Raw genomic sequence first — 18,453 nt, 5'->3', positions numbered from 1 at the left:
GCTATCTTAAAACAAAAAAACTTCAAATCCAGACTCCAGCGAGAAACTGCTGAATTGGAATTCATTTGCAAATTGGATACTATTAATTTAGGCTTAAATAGAGACTTGGAGTGGCTAAGTCATTATGCAAGGTAGCCTGTTTCCTCTCGTTTTTTCCTACCCCCCCCCCCCAGATGTTCTGGTTTAACTTGGATTTTAACTTGAAGAGTGGTCAGTTTGGATGAGCTATTACCAGCAGGAGAGTGAGTTTGTGTGTGTATGGGGGTGGGGGGGATGTGAGAACCTGGATTTATGCAGGAAATAGCCCAGCTTGATTGTCATGCACATTGTGTAAAGAGTTGTCACTTTGGATGGGCTATCACCAGCAGGAGAGTGAATTTGTGTGGGGGGGTGGAGGGTGAGAAAACCTGGATTTGTGCTGGAAATCACTTTAGATAAGCTATTACCAGCAGGACAGTGGGGTGGGAATAGGTATTGTTTCATATTCTCTGTGTATATATAAAGCCTGCTGCAGTTTCCACGATATGCATCTGAGGAAGTGAGCTGTAGCTCACGAAAGCTTATGCTCTAATAAATTGGTTAGTCTCTAAGGTGCCACAAGTCCTCCTTTTCTTTTTACCAGAGTTTTGATTACTTTTAACTTCTGCTTCCAAAACACACAGCAATCTGAAAAAGAAAACCCAACCTATTGTGGCTCCCTTTGGAGCCCTAATAGCATTTTAATTAAGTAGCATGGTATGTTTGCATTTCTTTTGCCCCTTCTACAATATACCCTGCACATGTTCTGGGGCAAATGCACATTCCTTCCATAGTTTAACTTCTATAACATTATCCAGATCCATTTTTACATAAGGTGTCACTATTCCTTTTTTTGCTTACAGAGTTTTCATGTACCTTTATCAAAGTGACAGTCTGATTACTCAGAGCCATTTTAAGACTCAGTGTTTCTAACATTGCTCCTTTTTGTTTTGTGCACCTCACCCCTGCTGTTGCTTCAGAGAGGCACTGTCTTTTTTAATTTTTTTTTTTACTACAACTCTCATCTGCTATTTTGTTACAAAAACAAACAAACAAAAAACAAACAAAAAGAATCCAAAATTTTTTTTTTTTATATTCTCCTGATTTTGACTGCCCTGCTGCAGCCACAACTTAAAAACATTTTAAATTTTGTAAAGCATTGAGTTACCTTTTAAGGGTTAAATGCCAAATCCCAAAGCCAAACAACACTAATTACCTGTGTCTAGCAAAAAGGTCTGTCAGTTTTGCAGCTTTGAATTAAAGAGTCAAATGGATTTTTAGTGGCATTATTTAAAACAAAAACAAAACTAACTGGTCCTTAGAACTTTACATATTTACACACACAGAGACAGATACATACACATTTTCTTTTCCTTAACATCCCTTCCACACTGCTCTGTTTTTTACATCTTACATTCCCTTTATACATTTGAGGCAGTTAAGTTCCAATAGAACCCTCTTATGTTCTTTTAGCAAATTTGACTAAATTGTCCAGTCAAATGATTTTAATCAGATAGTTTATTTTTGCCTGGCTAATTTACAGACATTCCTTTGGAAAAGGGCCCATTTTTCTTTCAGAATGGCTGCAAAGAAACCAAGAATGCTCTAACACTTTTCCTTTTTAACATTTTCGGTTAAAAGTTGTTTGGGTGAAATACAAAGTTTAACTGCTTAATTCCCTCCAGCCTCTGCAGAGTTAACTTTTTTTTTTTTTTTTACTCTCTTTTCTCTTTGTAATTATGCCTGGGGGTGCCGTACATAGGACCTTCTCCCCCTTTACCTGCCTCCCTCCAGCCTCTGCAGAGTTAACTTTTTCACTCTTTTTGTATTCCTGGAGTGCCTCTTTCACTATTTTCAGCTGGCTTTGGATATTTGTAGCCAGCACCTTCCAATTGTCTGCTCCCTTTTCCATTTGTGCCTTTTCCTCTTTACATGAAGACAAGCGGAGGGAAGAATCCTTACATGCCTCCCACAACAACCAAATTGCTGCTGCATCTCTTTTGGCAGCACTAGAAGGTTTGTATATGAGGATATACTGAGCCAATCTATCCTCTAGGTCCGAAATAGTGCAGACATCAGCTAGGCCTTGTTTAGTCCAAGGACTGTGCCCAAATTTTTGAAGGATTTGTTTAAAAGGTGTAATTTCTTTAACAAAAGGTGAGGTTGGAGTTCCTTCTGACTCCATTCCTCCCTCTAGTACTGGCTTACCCTGTTTTCTTTTAAACATCTTAACATGGATATTTCAATCTCTTTGTCACTGCTGGTATTACTTAGCAAGTGACACAGCCTAGATTCTGAAATCATAGCTTAATCTATGCGTTTTTCCCCTGCTACCTTCCCGGAGGCCAGCAGGTCCCCTGCTACCTTCTCGGAGGCCAGCAGGTCCGGTTAACCTGTTCTTCCCTGCTACGTTCTCGGAGGCCAGCAGGTCTGGTTTAATCTGTTTTTCCTGCTACCTTCTCGGAGGCCAGCAGGTCCCCTGCTACCTTCTCGGAGGCCAGCAGGTCTGGTTTAATCTGTTTTCCCTACTACCTTCTCAGAGGCCAGCAGGTCTGGTTTAATCTGTTTTTCCTGCTACCTTCTCGGAGGCCAGCAGGTCTGGTTTAATCTGTTTTCCCTACTACCTTCTTGGAGGCCAGCAGGTCTCCTGCTACCTTCTCGGAGGCCAGCAGGTCTGGTTTAATCTGTTTTTCCTGCTACCTTCTCGGAGGCCAGCAGGTCCCCTGCTATCTTCTCGGAGGCCAGCAGGTCTAGTTTAATCTGTTTTCCCTGCTACCTTCTCGGAGGCCAGCAGGTCTGGTTTAATCTAATAGAAATGCCTAGCTCACTAGAGCTGGCGGTGTGCACACCAATATTTACAATAACTGAGGTTTTTTACCAATATTCCCCCTTTCGCAATTCTCCACCAAAATGTTGTACCAATAAAATAAAAACCAGCAGGATCTTATTAAAGGGAAAAAGGCAAAATACCACATTTATTGTGAATACAGAAAGAATCATAGTAAGCAGTTAGTTATAGTTATAACATTCCATTCAATCTCAAATTTATTCTCACATTCATTCATTCATACACACACACACACACACACACACACACACACACACACAGGTTCTGCAAGGTTGTTATCATAGTTACCAGCCTTAGAGTTGCTCATGCCAAGCCACTGGCCAGGTGGCCTGGACATGAGGAGGGAGCAGGGCCTTGTCAGATGCTCATCTGATGCTCCTGGAAGTTGGTTTGCAGAATCAGACCCCAAAGTTCTCACTTTTTAGAGTCTATTTTTATAGGAATTTCTTCCTATGCCAGTCTATGGGAATTGCTTCATCATGCTGTTGCTGAATCAATCAGCAGATAGCACATTCCTGACGGCTCCAAGATGTTATCTTGTTCTTTGGTTCTCCCATCCTTGAGGCTGTTGGGTGGATTCCAGTCTGCCCTCCGGTGGGGGGGGGGTCCTCTGGTTATTTCCACTTGACGCCTTCTTCAGCCGATGGACACTGGATTCTTAGGCTGGCACCTCCCTGATCATTCAGTTATTATCCACACCAAGCATCCATCCACATACATCCTCTATCTCTATTTTAATCACAATTGTTAATACAACAAAAGGGCGGGGAGTCTCTGGGTGCTGTTTCTGTTGTTACAGAGTATTGCTTTGAGTCTCTCTCTCTGTGAACTGCTTTGAGAACAGACTCTGTCTTAGAACGTACTAACACAATTAGCAGCTTGCAAGTTTCACACACAGAGGGAGAGAAACAGCACCAAAAACCAAGAGACCTCTTAATTAGTAATACCCTGGAATTTAAACTCTGGGGAATCAAACTCATTTGTGATTTTAATACAGAACTTCTTTAATATGATCCAACATGTAGACCCCACAGCTTGCACACCCACTGACATAGCTACCACCTCTCAGGGAGGTGGATTAGCTACATGGATAGGACAGCTCTCTCCCATCCCCTTAGAGCATCTTCATTATTTATGAATAAGTAGGAAATCACCTACTGAATGGGCGGCTACCAATTTACCAAATATTGCTGTGTCTGCATTCAATATGGGTAACTAGTCAGCAAAGAAGACTGTTTTGAATAAGATGTACCTCAGTTAGGATGCAGTGTCACTGACCCCAGATTGTGACTGGTCCCAACAGGGAATTTAATTTTAACAATTTGACACATTGTGAATTCACTACTGTTTTGTTATACTCTAAGGGGAATCCCAATTAGCTGTTTATTACTAATAAGGTTTGTCAACTTTCTCTCTTTGTTTTTTAAATGAGTTGTTAGGGTAGTTGCTATATAACTCTTCTAAGAAGTACAAAAAAATTCTGTAAGAAATGTTGCCTTCATATTGTTTCTTGAAATTAGTTTATTCATTTTTATCTGTGTTTGATTAAAAAGTTTAGCAATGCCATGCACATTTTAAAAGGTGTACTGTTTCTTCAGTAGGCAACCCCTTAATTCCATGAATTATAGTTTCAGAGACAGTTTCTGCTGCACAGAGGTCAAAATAGTTAATGTTTTGTTATAATCTGAATCTAATCTATATCTATATCAGTTACTCTGTTCCAAATAGATGCTCCAGATTCAGATAATCTTGAAATGAAACCCATAATTCCATTTCAATTTTGGAGTCTCCTAGTTTGAGAGATACCAGACTCTGGAATAGTCTTTTGCCCAGTCATTAGGTTCCATGCATGTTCCTGATAAGAAAGGTACAGTTGCCTTTACACAGTAATGAAATTTTAGCCTTTTGCCAGAGATAAACATTTAAAATCACAGGCACCAGAACTCACTTTGATGAATAATTTACAGTTTAAATAACTGTTAGATCTGGCCCAGGTAGCGATTTCTATAATGTCGCCATAGACAATTGCATACTCAATTGTCCGATGTGGTAGACTGAGGTGTAGTTGACAAGTCTTATTTATGAGGCTCTTTATCTTTTCTTCTTCCAACACTCAGGCATGTCACTGTGCACTGATGTCCTCTGATGTCTTTGGGTACACCATTAAACAGCTTAAGTTGGTTAACATAACAAAGCTTTTGCTTGTTTGTTTTACATTTCTTTTGTTTTCAAGAGCCAAAATTTAATACACAGGTTAACTTTCCTTTGTGTAATAGGTACCAAGTCTATTATAGCACAAACTATGCTTTTGTTCTGATTTTCCCAATTTTTTAGCATGAATGTACCTGCTTTACATGCTTCTGCAGTTGTTGTATAGACATTCATTTTCACTTAACGTGAGTGTTTGTAACCTTTCGGTGGGCTACAGTTCACTTCATTACCCTTCTCCAGTGCCAAAAAAACCAACCCCAACTCCCATAGAAGAGTAGCTGGAGACCCAGAGTTTAGTCTCTAAGGATTTTCATCAAGGATTGCACAGGGTCAACATCCCCACATTCAAGCCCCAAAAGGAACGAAAGAAATGAATTTAATTAAAAAACTTTATAAACTCTTATGATAAAGAAACAAATAATCTAATTTTTACAGCATGACATGGCTATTTTATAATCCACAGACACTACCTTCACAGTTATACATAAACATAAAGAAAACAAATTAAAATCTGAACAGTTCAGGCCCCACAGAAGTACAGTGAGAGGAAACTGAGAGTTCCCAAAAGCTTAGGTTTGTGCACCTAAGTCTCAGAATCTTTGATCACCAAATCTGTACAGTCTGTTGAGTCTAAAACAACATCTTCCCTCCACTTGCTTATAGGAATCTTCAGCTGGAATCCATGCAGACTCTTCCTCTGCTACCCAGTCAACAGACTGATTAACCAACTACTCAGTTAAGTGTATAGATTTCAAGAAAACCCTGTTACAAGAAAATACAAAACCGAGAATAGCAAAATGTAAAGGACTCTTTCCCCATTACTACATTTAACGAAATGTTGGTGACTCAGACTAGTTGAGACAATTTAACTAGAACTGTTTGGCTAAAATCAAAACAGCATACAATTAAAACAGAATTCAGAGTAACAGCCGTGTTAGTCTGTATTCGCAAAAAGAAAAGGAGTACTTGTGGCACCTTAGCGACTAACCAATTTATTTGAGCATGAGCTTTCGTGAGCTACAGCTCACTTCATGGGATGCATACCGTGGAAACTGCAGCAGACTTTATATACACACAGAGAATATGAAACAATACCTCCTCCCACCCCACTGTCCTGCTGGTAATAGCTTATCTAAAGTGATCATCAAGTTGGGCCATTTCCAGCACAAATCCAGGTTTTCTCACCCTCCACCCCCCCACACAAATTCATTCTCCTGCTGGTGATAGCCCATCCAAAGTGACAACTCTCTACACAATGTGCATGATAATCAAGTTGGGCCATTTCCTGCACAAATCCAGGTTCTCTCACCCCCTCACCCCGCTCCCAAAAACCACACACACAAACTCACTATCCTGCTGGTAATAGCTCATCCAAAGTGACCACTCTCCCTACAATGTGCATGATAATCAAGGTGGGCCATTTCCAGCACAAATCCAGGTTTTCTCACCCCCCCACCCCCATACACACACAAACTCACTCTCCTGCTGGTAATAGCTCATCCAAACTCACCACTCTCCAAGTTTAAATCCAAGTTAAACCAGAACATCTGGGGGGGGGGGGTTAGGAAAAAACAAGGGGAAATAGGCTACCTTGCATAAGGACCGCTATTCCTACCTGCATGCCTCCAGCTTTCACCCTGACCACACCACACGATCCATCGTCTACAGCCAAGCTCTGCGATACAACCGCATCTGCTCCAACCCCTCAGACAGAGACAAACACCTACAAGATCTCTGTCAAGCTTTCTTACAACTACAATACCCACCTGCGGAAGTAAAGAAACAGATTGATAGAGCCAGAAGAGTTCCCAGAAGTTACCTACTACAGGACAGGCCTAACAAAGAAAATAACAGAATGCCACTAGCCGTCACCTTCAGCCCCCAACTAAAACCCCTCCAACGCATTATTAAGGATCTACAACCTATCCTAAAGGATGACCCAACACTCTCACAAATCTTGGGAGACAGGCCAGTCCTTGCCTACAGACAGCCCTGCAACCTGAAGCAAATACTCACCAACAACCACACACCACACAACAGAACCACTAACCCAGGAACCTATCCTTGCAACAAAGCCCGTTGCCAACTGTGCCCACATATCTATTCAGGGGACACCATCACAGGGCCTAATAACATCAGCCACACTATCAGAGGCTCGTTCACCTGCACATCCACCAATGTGATATATGCCATCATGTGCCAGCAATGCCCCTCTGCCATTTACATTGGTCAAACTGGACAGTCTCTACGTAAAAGAATAAATGGACACAAATCAGATGTCAAGAATTATAACATTCATAAACCAGTCGGAGAACACTTCAATCTCTCTGGTCACGCAATCACAGACATGAAGGTCGCTATCTTAAAACAAAAAAACTTCAAATCCAGACTCCAGCGAGAAACTGCTGAATTGGAATTCATTTGCAAATTGGATACTATTAATTTAGGCTTAAATAGAGACTTGGAGTGGCTAAGTCATTATGCAGGGTAGCCTGTTTCCTCTTGTTTTTTCCTACACCCCCCCCCCCAGATGTTCTGGTTTAACTTGGATTTTAACTTGAAGAGTGGTCAGTTTGGATGAGCTATTACCAGCAGGAGAGTGAGTTTGTGTGTGTATGGGGGTGGGGGGGATGTGAGAAAACCTGGATTTGTGCAGGAAATAGCCCAACTTGATTGTCATGCACATTGTGTAAGGAGTTGTCACTTTGGATGGGCTATCACCAGCAGGAGAGTGAATTTGTGTGGGGGGGTGGAGGGTGAGAAAACCTGGGTTTGTGCTGGAAATGGCCCACCTGATGATCACTTTAGATAAGCTATTACCAGCAGGACAGTGGGGTGGGAGGAGGTATTGGTTCATATTCTCTCTGTATATATAAAGTCTGCTGCAGTTTCCACGATATGCATCTGATGAAGTGAGCTGTAGCTCACAAAAGCTTATGCTCTAATAAATTGGTTAGTCTCTAAGGTGCCACAAGTACCCCTTTTCTTTTTTTTTTCAGGTATCCTTGGGGGTGGAGAGGCTATTTCCTTAGCCAGCTGAAGACAAAATGAAGGGGTCTCCCACGGGCTTAAATAGACTTTCTCTTGGGTGTGGAGACCCCCCTCTTCTCTCCTAAACAAAGTCCCACTACAAAATGGAGTTTTGGAGTCACCTGGGCAAGTCACATGTCCATGCATGACTGAGTTCCTTACCAGCCAAGCCACATTCCTGGGAAAGCCCAGATGTGGATTGGCATCTCCAAGTTCATTGTTGGCTTAAGGGCTTCTTGATTGGGCACTTACTGAGAATAGTTTTTTTCTCAGGAAGCTGATCAACTGCTTCACTAAAACCTACTCAGAATCAAACAAGTATGCAGCCAATACTCATAACTTTGAATACAAAAATGATACATGCATACAAATAGGATTAATACATTCAGTAGATCATAACCTCTACAGAGATATGTTACATGGCATATGTAGCATAAAACATATTCCAGTTATGTCATATATACACATTCATAAACATATTTCCATAATGCCTTATGGGGGGCACTGTCACAGAGCTGTCCTGTTTATTGCGCTCAGTGGAGCATCCATGATTACCTGCCCTGTGGATGCAGGGGTGGCTGGAGGCAGGGCAGGGGGTGCAGGGGCTGGCTGCAGGCAGGGGGTGCGGGAGTGGCTGGCTGCAGGCAGGGGGTGCGGGGGTGGCTGGAGGCAGGGCAGGGGGTGCGGGCGTGGCTGCGGGCAGGGGGTGCGGGAGTGGCTGGGTGCAGGCAGGGGGTGCGGGGGTGGCTGGAGGCAGGGCAGGGGGTGCGGGCGTGGCTGCGGGCAGGGGGTGCGGGGGTGGCTGGAGGCAGAGCAGGGGGTGCAGGGTTGGCTGCAGGCAGGGGGTGCGGGGTTGATGGAGACAGGGGCTGGCTGCAGGCAGGGGGTGCAGGGGTGGCTGGAGGCAGGGCAGGGGGTGCAGGGGTGGCTGGAGGAAGGGCAGGAGGTGCGGGGGTGGCTGGAGGAAGGGCAGGAGGTGCGGGGGTGGCTGGAGGCAGGGCAGGGGGTGCAGGGGCTGGCTGCAGGCAGGGGGTGTGGGGGTGGCTGGAGGAAGGGGCTGGATGTAGGCAGGGGGTGTGGGGGTGGCTGGAGGCAGGGCAGCGGGTGCAGGGGCTGGCTGGGGGCAGGGGGTGCGAGGGTGGCTGGAAGAAGGGCAGTGGGTGCAGGGGTGGCTGGAGGCAGGGCAGGGGGTGCAGCAGGGGGTGGCTGCGGGCAGGGTAGGGGGTACGGGGGTGGCCGGAGGTAGGGGTGGCTGGAGGCAGGGCAGCGGTGCAGCAGAGGCTGGGTGCAGGCAGGGGGTGCGGGGGTGGCTGGAGGAAGGGCAGGGGGTGTGGGGGTGGCTGCAGGCAGGGCAGGGGGTGCGGAGGTGGCTGGAGGCAGGGGGTGTGGGGGTGGCTGGAGGAAGGGGCTGGATGTAGGCAGGGGGTGCGGGGTTGGTGGAGATGGGGGCTCACTGCAGGCAGGGGGTGCAGGGGTGGCTGGAGGCAGGGCAGGGGGTGCAGGGGCTGGCTGCAGGCAGGGGGTGCGGGGGTGGCTGGAGGCAGGGCAGGGGGTGTGGGGGTGGCTGCAGGCAGGGGGTGCGGGGGTGGCTGGAGGCAGGGCAGGGGGTGCAGGGGCTGGCTGCAAGCAGGGCAGGGGGTGCGGAGGTGGCTGGAGGCAGGGGGTGTGGGGGTGGCTGGAGGAAGGGGCTGGATGTAGGCAGGGGGTGCGGGGTTGGTGGAGACGGGGGCTCACTGCAGGCAGGGGGTGCAGGGGTGGCTGGAGGCAGGGCAGGGGGTGCAGGGGCTGGCTGCAGGCAGGGGGTGTGGGGGTGGCTGCAGGCAGGGGGTGCGGAGGTGGCTGGAGGCAGGGGGTGTGGGGGTGGCTGGAGGAAGGGGCTGGATGTAGGCAGGGGGTGCGGGGTTGGTGGAGATGGGGGCTCACTGCAGGCAGGGGGTGCAGGGGTGGCTGGAGGCAGGGCATGGGGTGCAGGGGCTGGCTGCAGGCAGGGGGTGCAGGGGTGGCTGGAGGCAGGGCAGGGGGTGTGGGGGTGGCTGCAGGCAGGGGGTGCGGGGGTGGCTGGAGGCAGGGCAGGGGGTGCAGGGGCTGGCTGCAAGCAGGGCAGGGGGTGCGGAGGTGGCTGGAGGCAGGGGGTGTGGGGGTGGCTGGAGGAAGGGGCTGGATGTAGGCAGGGGGTGCGGGGTTGGTGGAGACGGGGGCTCACTGCAGGCAGGGGGTGCAGGGGTGGCTGGAGGCAGGGCAGGGGGTGCAGGGTTGGCTGCAGGCAGGGGGTGCGGGGTTGGTGGAGACGGGGGCTGGCTGCAGGCAGGGGGTGCAGGGCTGGCTGGAGGCAGGGCAGGGGGTGCAGGGGTGGCTGGAGGAAGGGCAGGGGGTGTGGGGGTGGCTGCAGGCAGGGGGTGCGGGGGTGGCTGGAGGCAGGGCAGGGGGTGCAGGGGCTGGTTGCAAGCAGGGCAGGGGGTGCGGAGGTGGCTGGAGGCAGGGCAGGGGGTGCAGGGGCTGGCTGCAGGCAGGGGGTGTGGGGGTGGCTGGAGGAAGGGGCTGGATGTAGGCAGGGGGTGTGGGGGTGGCTGGAGGAAGGGGCTGGCTGCAGGCAGGGAGTGCGGGGGTGGCTGGAGGCAGGGCAGGGGATGCAGGGGCTGGCTGGGGGCAGTGGGTGCGGGGGTGGCTGGAGGAAGGGCAGGGGGTGCGGGAGTGGCTGGCTGGAGGCAGGGGGTGCGGGGGTGGCTGGAGACGGGGCAGGGGGTGCAGGGCCTGGCTGCAGGCAGGGGGTGCGGGGGTGGCTGGAGGCAGGGCACGGGGTGCAGGGGCTGGCTGCAGGCAGGGGGTGCGGGGGTGGCTGGAGACGGGGGCTGGCTGCGGCAAGGGTGGTGGGTGCTCACGGAGAGAGTGGCTCGGAGAGGCCCCGGCCCAGCAGAGCAGCCGGGGACCCACCAGGCAGGAGCGGGAGCCCCAGGGCCAGGGGTGCCCAGGGCCGGGGGCAGCCCTCATGGCTCCCGCAGCGCAGCGCCCCCGGTGGCTGGTGGAGGAATTACATCACTTCCCGGCCGGAGCCCATCAAAGCCTCAGCACCCCCTGCAGGGAAGTGGGTTAACAACTGAATTTAAAACTGCTTCAAAATGTAACCTCCGGTTTGCGCGAACTGGTGCGAACCGGCTCCATCTCCCCACTGATGCAGGGGTATCCTCTGGCACTGAGGTTACCTCTCTGGAGGAGGGGGCTCCAGTCATTAGGGAAAGGCAGGTGTTAGTGATGGGCGATTCGACCACTGGAAACACAGAGAGCTGGGTTTGTGATAACCAGGAGAACCTCATGGTGACTTGCCTGCCTGGTGCAAAGGTTGCGGATCTCGTGAGGCATCTAGATAGACTTATGTGTAGTGCTGGGGAGGAGCCGGTGGTCGTGGTACATGTAGGTACCAGTGACATAGGGAAGGGGAGGAGAGACGTCCTGGAGGCCAAATTTAGGCTGCTAGGAAAGAGACTGAAATCCAGGACCTCTATGGAGGTGTTCTCAGAAACGCTTCCAGTTCCAGGGCTAAGTTGGCAGACAGAGCTTCAGAGTCTCAGAGACGACGGTGTAGAGAGGCGGGGTTTAGATTTATTAGGAACTGGGAAAACTTTTGGGATAGGTGGAGTGTAGCGGGGTGACCACCCACTCGGGCCCAGGGGGGTTTAGAACAGCCCTGAGAGAGGGCTGTTGTAGAAGGAAGGCAGCGGGGCTGATTGGGGAAGCAGCCTCAGCTCGGGGCCATGCTCCAATCAGGGCCCAGCTGGCTCTATAAAGGCTGTGAGCCAGATGCCTAGGGAGAGTCTCTCTCTCTCTCTCTCCCTTTCTCCTCTCCCCCCTGAGAGAGAGAAGGGTCTGGCTGCAGGGGCTTAACCCAGGACCTAGTTTGGAGCAGGGCTTGGGGAAGGCCAAGGGAGCCTGGGAGCTCCAGCCCAGGAAAGCCCCAGGCTGCGGGCCTGGTAAGGTCTGTTAGGTACGGGGGTTTCAGGGGCAGCCACGGGTAGGCAGAGGCAGCAGGTCCAAACCCAACCTTGCGTGTGATGAATGGCTCATACTGCAGTCTGCCCCAGGGTGCGGGGGCTGGCTGGTGACAGGCAGGAGCCTCGGACTGAGGCGAGGTAGGGATAGTGGGTGGGGGGTTCCCCTGGGAGGGGGAGACCCAGAACTGTGGGGGTACTGCCAGGGGGCAGCACCCAAGACAAGGGCACCGGAGTCCAGGAAGGACACAGGGACCAGGGTGGCGAGACACCAGCCTGAAGAGGGCGCTCCAGAGGCTGGAACGCTAATTCCCCATGATGACCAGCAGGAGGGGGCGCTGGTGAGTCTGCGTCCGGTTACAGGGAGCCTATACAGTAAGGATGGGCTCCACCTAAACCAGAGTGGATCCAGGCTGCTGGCACTTCACATTAAACAGGTTGCAAAGCAGTTTTTAAACTGAGAGATGGGGGAAGCCGATGGCTGCAGAGGAGCATGTGGATCGGACAGAGACTTCTCTTAGAGGAGAGTCTAGTGATAGAGAATCTCTAGATTTTAGTCAGGAGGAGAGGATGGAAGAGGATAAAGTATGGGCCGGATCAGACGAGAAACATTCACATAAAAAAGAATCTGACACATCAGAAAAGGGCAGACAAATAAACAGTGACAAGTTTTTAAAGTGCTTGTACACAAATGTTAGAAGTCTAAATAATAAGATGGGTGAACTAGAGTGCCTCGTGTTAAAGGAGGATATTGATATAACAGACATCACAGAAACCTGGTGGAGTGAGGACAATCCATGGGAGTGGCACTATATGTAAAAGAAAATGTAGAATCAAATGAAGTAAAAATCTTAAATGACTCCACACGTTCCATGGAATCTCTATGGATACTAGTTCCAGGCTCTAATAAGAATATAACAGTAGGGATCTATTACCGACCCCCTGACCAGGTCAGTGATAGTGACGATGAAATGCTAAGGGCGATTAGAGCGGCTACCAAAATGAAGAACTCAATAATAGTGGGGGATTTCAATTATCCCCATGTTGACTGGGCACAGGACAAAACGCAGAGACAAAATTTCTCGATACTTTAAATGACGGCTTCTTGGAGCGGCTGGTACAAGAACCCACAAGGGGAGAGACAATTTTCAATTTAGTCCCGAGTGGGGCGCAGGATCTGGTCCAAGAGGGAACTATAACAGGACCGCTTGGAAATAGTGACCACAATATAATAACATTTAACATTCCTGTGGTGGGAAGAACACCTCAGCAGCCCAATGCTGTGGCATTTAATTTCAGAAAGGGGAACTATGCAAAAATGAGGAGGTTAGTTAAACAGGAAGTAAAAGGCACAGTGATGAGAGTGAAATCCCTGCAAGCTGCATGGACACTTTTCAAAGACACCATAATAGAGGCTCAACTTAAATGTATACCCCAAATTAAAAAAAAACCAGTAAAAGAACTAAAAAAGAGCCACCGTGGCTTAACAACCATGTAAAAGAAGCAGGTTTCAGAGGAGCAGCCGTGTTAGTCTGTATTCGCAAAAAGAAAAGGAGTACTTTTCTGGGATGTATAAGTAGGGGCATAGCGAGCAGATCGAGGGACGTGATCGTTCCTCTCTATTCGACATTGGTGAGGCCTCATCTGGAGTACTGTGTCCAGTTTTGGGCCCCACACTACAAGAAGGATGTGGATAAATTGGAGAGAGTCCAGCGAAGGGCAACAAAAATGATTAGGGGTCTGGAACACATGACTTATGAGGAGAGGCTGAGGGAGCTGGGATTGTTTAGCCTGCAGAAGAGAAGAATGAGGGGGGATTTGATAGCTGCTTTCAACTACCTGAAAGGGGGTTCCAAAGAGGATGGCTCTAGACTGTTCTCAATGGTAGCAGATGACAGAACGAGGAGTAATGGTCTCAAGTTGCAGTGGGGGAGGTTTAGATTGGATATTAGGAAAAACTTTTTCACTAAGAGGGTGGTGAAACACTGGAATGCGTTACCTAGGGAGGTGGTAGAATCTCCTTCCTTAGAGGTTTTTAAGGTCAGGCTTGACAAAGCCCTGGCTGGGAAGATTTAACTGGGAATTGGTCCTGCTTCGAGCAGGGGGTTGGACTAGATGACCTTCTGGGGTCCCTTCCAACCCTGATATTCTATGATTCTATGATTCTATACTTGTGGCACCTTAGAGACTAACCAATTTATTTGAACGTAAGCTTTCGTGAGCTACAGCTCACTTCATCAGATGCATTCAGTGGAAAATACAGTGGGGAGATTTATATACACACAGAACATGAAAAAATGGGTGTTTATCATGCACACTGTAAGGAGAGTGATCACTTAAGATGAGCTATTACCAGCAGGGGAGTGGGGGCGGCGGGAGAAAACCTTTTGTAGTGATAATCAAGGTGGGCCATTTCCAGCAGTTAACAAGAATGTCTGAGGAACAGTGGGGGGAGGGGGAATAAATAAGGGGAAATAGTTTTACTTTGTGTAATGACTCAACCACTCCCAGTCTCTATTCAAGCCTAAGTTAATTGTATCCAATTTGCAAATTAATTCCAATTCAGCAGTCTCTCGTTGGAGTCTGTTTTTGAAGTCTTTTTGTTGAAGAATTAGTGAGAGATAAAAATGCATCTTTTAAAAAGTGGAAGTCAGATCCTAGTGAGGTAAATAGAAAGGAGCACAAATACTGCCAAATGAAGTGTAAAAGTGTAATAAGAAAAGCCAAAAAGGAGTTTGAAAAACAGCTAGTCAAAACCTCAGAAGGTAATAACAAAATGTTTTTAAAGTACATCAGAAGCAGGAAGCCTGCTAAACAACCTGTGGGGCCCCTGGACGATCGAGATACAAAAGGAGCACTTAAAGACGATACAGTCATGGCGGAGAAACTAAATGAATTCTTTGCTTCAGTCTTCATGGCTGAGGATGTCAGGGAGATTCCCAAACCTGAGCCGTCCTTTGTAGGTGACAAATCTGAGGAATTGTCACAGATTGAAGTGTCGTTAGAGGAGGTTTTGGAATTAATTGAGAAACTTAACAGTAACAAGTCACTGGGACCAGATGGCATTCACCCAAGAGTTCTGAAAGAACTCAAATGTGAAATTGTGGAACGATTAACTATGGTTTGTAACCTGTCCTTTAAATCAGCTTCTGTACCCAGTGATGGAAGATAGCTAATGTAATGCCAATATTTAAAAAGGGCTCTAGAGGTGATCCCGGCAATTACAGACCGGTAAGTCTAACGTCAGTACCGGGCAAATTCATTGAAACAATCGTAAAGAATAAAATTGTCAGACACATAGAAGAATATAAATTGTTGGGCAAAAGTCAACATGGTTTCTGTAAAGGGAAATCATGTCTTACTGATCTCTTAGAGTTCTTTGAGGGGGCAACAAACATGTGGACAAGGGGGATCCAGTGGACATAGTGTATTTAGATTTCCAGAAAGCCTTTGACAAGGTCCCTCACCAAAGGCTCTTATGTAAATTAAGTTGTCATGGGATGAGAGGGAAGATCCTTTCATGGACTGAGAACTGGTTAAAAGACAGGGAACAAAGGGTAGGAATAAATGGTAAATTTTCAGAATGGACCAATCCCATTCAACTTATTCATAAATGATCTGGAGAAAGTGGTAAAGTGGCAAAGTTTGCAGACAACACTAAACTGCTCAAGATAGTTAAGACCAAAGCAGATTGTGAAGAACTTCCAAAAGATCTCACAAGTGATTGGGCAACAAAATGGCAAATGAAATTTAATGTGGATAAATGTAAAGTAATGCACATTGGAAAAAATAACCCCAACTATACACACAATATGATGGGGGCTAATTTAGCTACAACTAATCAGGAAAGAGATCTTGGATTCATCGTGGATAGTTCTCTGAAGACATCCATGGAGTGTGCACCAGCAGTCAAAAAAAGCAAACAGGATTATAGGAATCATTTAAAAAGGGATAGAGAATAAAACAGAGAATATCTTATTGCCCTTATATAAATCCATGATATGGCCATATCTTGAATACTGCATACAGATGTGGTCTCCTCACCTCAAAAAAGATATACTGGCATTAGAAAAGGTTCAGAGCAGAGCAACTAAAATGATTAGAGGTTTGGAATGGGTCCCATATGAGGAGAGATTAAAGAGGCTAGGAGTTTTCAGCTTGGAAAAGAGGAGACTAAGGGGGGATATGATAGAGGTCTATAAAATCATGAGTGGTGTGGAGAAAGTGAATATGGAAAAGTTATTTACTTGTTCCCATAATATAGGAACTCAGGGCCACCGAATGAAATTAATGGGCAGCAGGTTTAAAACAAATAAAAGGAAGTTCTTCTTCACACAGCGCACAGTCAACCTGTGGAACTCTTTGCCTGAGGAGGTTGTGAAGGCTAGGACTATAACAGGGCTCAAAAGAAAACTAGATAAATTCATGGAGGTTAAGTCCATTAATAGCTGTTAGCCAGGATGGGTAAAGAATGGTGTCGCCAGCCTCTGTTTGTCAGAGGGTGGAGACGGATGGCAGGAGAGAGATCACTTGATCATTACCTGTTAGGTTCACTCCCTTTGGGGCACCTGGCCTTGGCCACTGTTGGTAGACAGGATACTGGGCTGGATGGACCTTTGGTCTGACCCAGTATGGCCATTCTTATGTTCTTATGTTCAACGATGACCCAGACACAGCTCACTGCTACCTCCCACCAATGGGTCTCTTAAAGAGATATCTGCCTCTTAGGCATATGGGTTAAACGTTACTAAGTATTTATACTGAATATAGGGCTTAACTGCTAAAATAGGTACTCACAACAATCTTCTGTCAGAAGGGGAATTTTCTCTCCCCTGCTGAGTTCTCTGTTTTAGCAAATGAGTTCATAACCAGATATTTACACTAGTTTCTTAATTTCCCTGTGATAGCAATTCAACTTTTGTTAACTGTTTGAAAGCACAAGCTTTAACAACCACCATGTCTTTTTAACATAACATAACACACAAAAATAGTATAAAATGAAACCAAAATGAAGTTGAAAGGCAGGTCTATGCACACACACACTGAGCGTATTAAGTTTTTATATTTGGTTGTGCTTGGGCGACAACAATAGAAACCTGTTGAAATTGGTGAGTTTTAACATTTTGCAGCAAAACCAGATATACTATAGATTGTAATATTTTGGCCATTTTGGCTACAACATGCTTAATGTCAACTTTTCATTAATGTTGAGGATTCTCTCTGCAGATTTTCTTTGAATAAAAACCCACCTGTGATTGAGAAAAGAGAATCCTTTTTGTTTGTAATTGCATTATGTCTTGAGGCAGAGAAAGCATTTCTGGAAGTGAAACCTTTCTCGAGTCATCACTCTTTTAAAAACTGGAGCCAAGAGGAATCATAGAATATCAGGGTTGGAAGGGACCTCAGGAGGTCATCTAGTCCAACCCCCTGCTCAAAAGCTGGACCAATCCCCAATTAAATCATCCCAGCCAGGGCTTTGTCAAGCCTGACCTTAAAAACTTCTAAGGAAGGAGATTCCACCACCTCCCTAGGCAACACATTCCAGTGTTTCACCACCCTCCTAGTGAAAAAGTTTTTCCTAATATCCAACCTAAACCTCCCCCACTGCAACTTGAGACCATTACTCCTCGTTCTGTCATCTGCTACCATTGAGAACAGTCTAGAGCCATCCTCTTTGGAACCCCCTTTCAGGTAGTTGAAAGCAGCTATCAAATCCCCCCTCATTCTTCTCTTCTGCAGGCTAAACAATCCCAGCTCCCTCAGCCTCTCCTCATAACTCATGTGTTCCAGTCCCCTAATCATTTTTGTTGCCCTTCGCTGGACTCTCTCCAATTTATCCACATCCTTCTTGAAGTGTGGGGCCCAAAACTGGACACAGTACTCCAGATGAGGCCTCACCAATGTCAAATAGAGGGGAACAATCACGTCCCTCGATCTGCTCGCTATGCCCCTACTTATACATCCCAAAATGCCATTGGCCTTCTTGGCAACAAGGGCACACTGCTGACTCATATCCAGCTTCTCGTCCACTGTCACCCCTAGGTCCTTTTCCGCAGAACTGCTGCCTAGCCATTCGGTCCCTAGTCTGTAGCTGTGCATTGGGTTCTTCCGTCCTAAGTGCAGGACCCTGCACTTATCCTTATTGAACCTCATCAGATTCCTTTTGGCCCAATCTTCCAATTGGTCTAGGTCCTTCTGTATCCTATCCCTCCCCTCCAACGTATCTACCACTCCTCCCAGTTTAGTATCATCCGCAAATTTGCTGAGAGTGCAATCCACACCGTCCTCCAGATCATTTATGAAGATATTGAATAAAACCGGCCCCAGGACCGACCCTTGGGGCACTCCACTTGATACCGGCTG

This window comes from Lepidochelys olivacea (genome assembly GCF_965140295.1).
Source record: "Lepidochelys olivacea isolate rLepOli2 genome assembly, chromosome: 28".
Lineage (NCBI taxonomy): Eukaryota > Metazoa > Chordata > Testudines > Cheloniidae > Lepidochelys > Lepidochelys olivacea.
Note: the sequence above shows the minus strand (reverse complement) of the source record.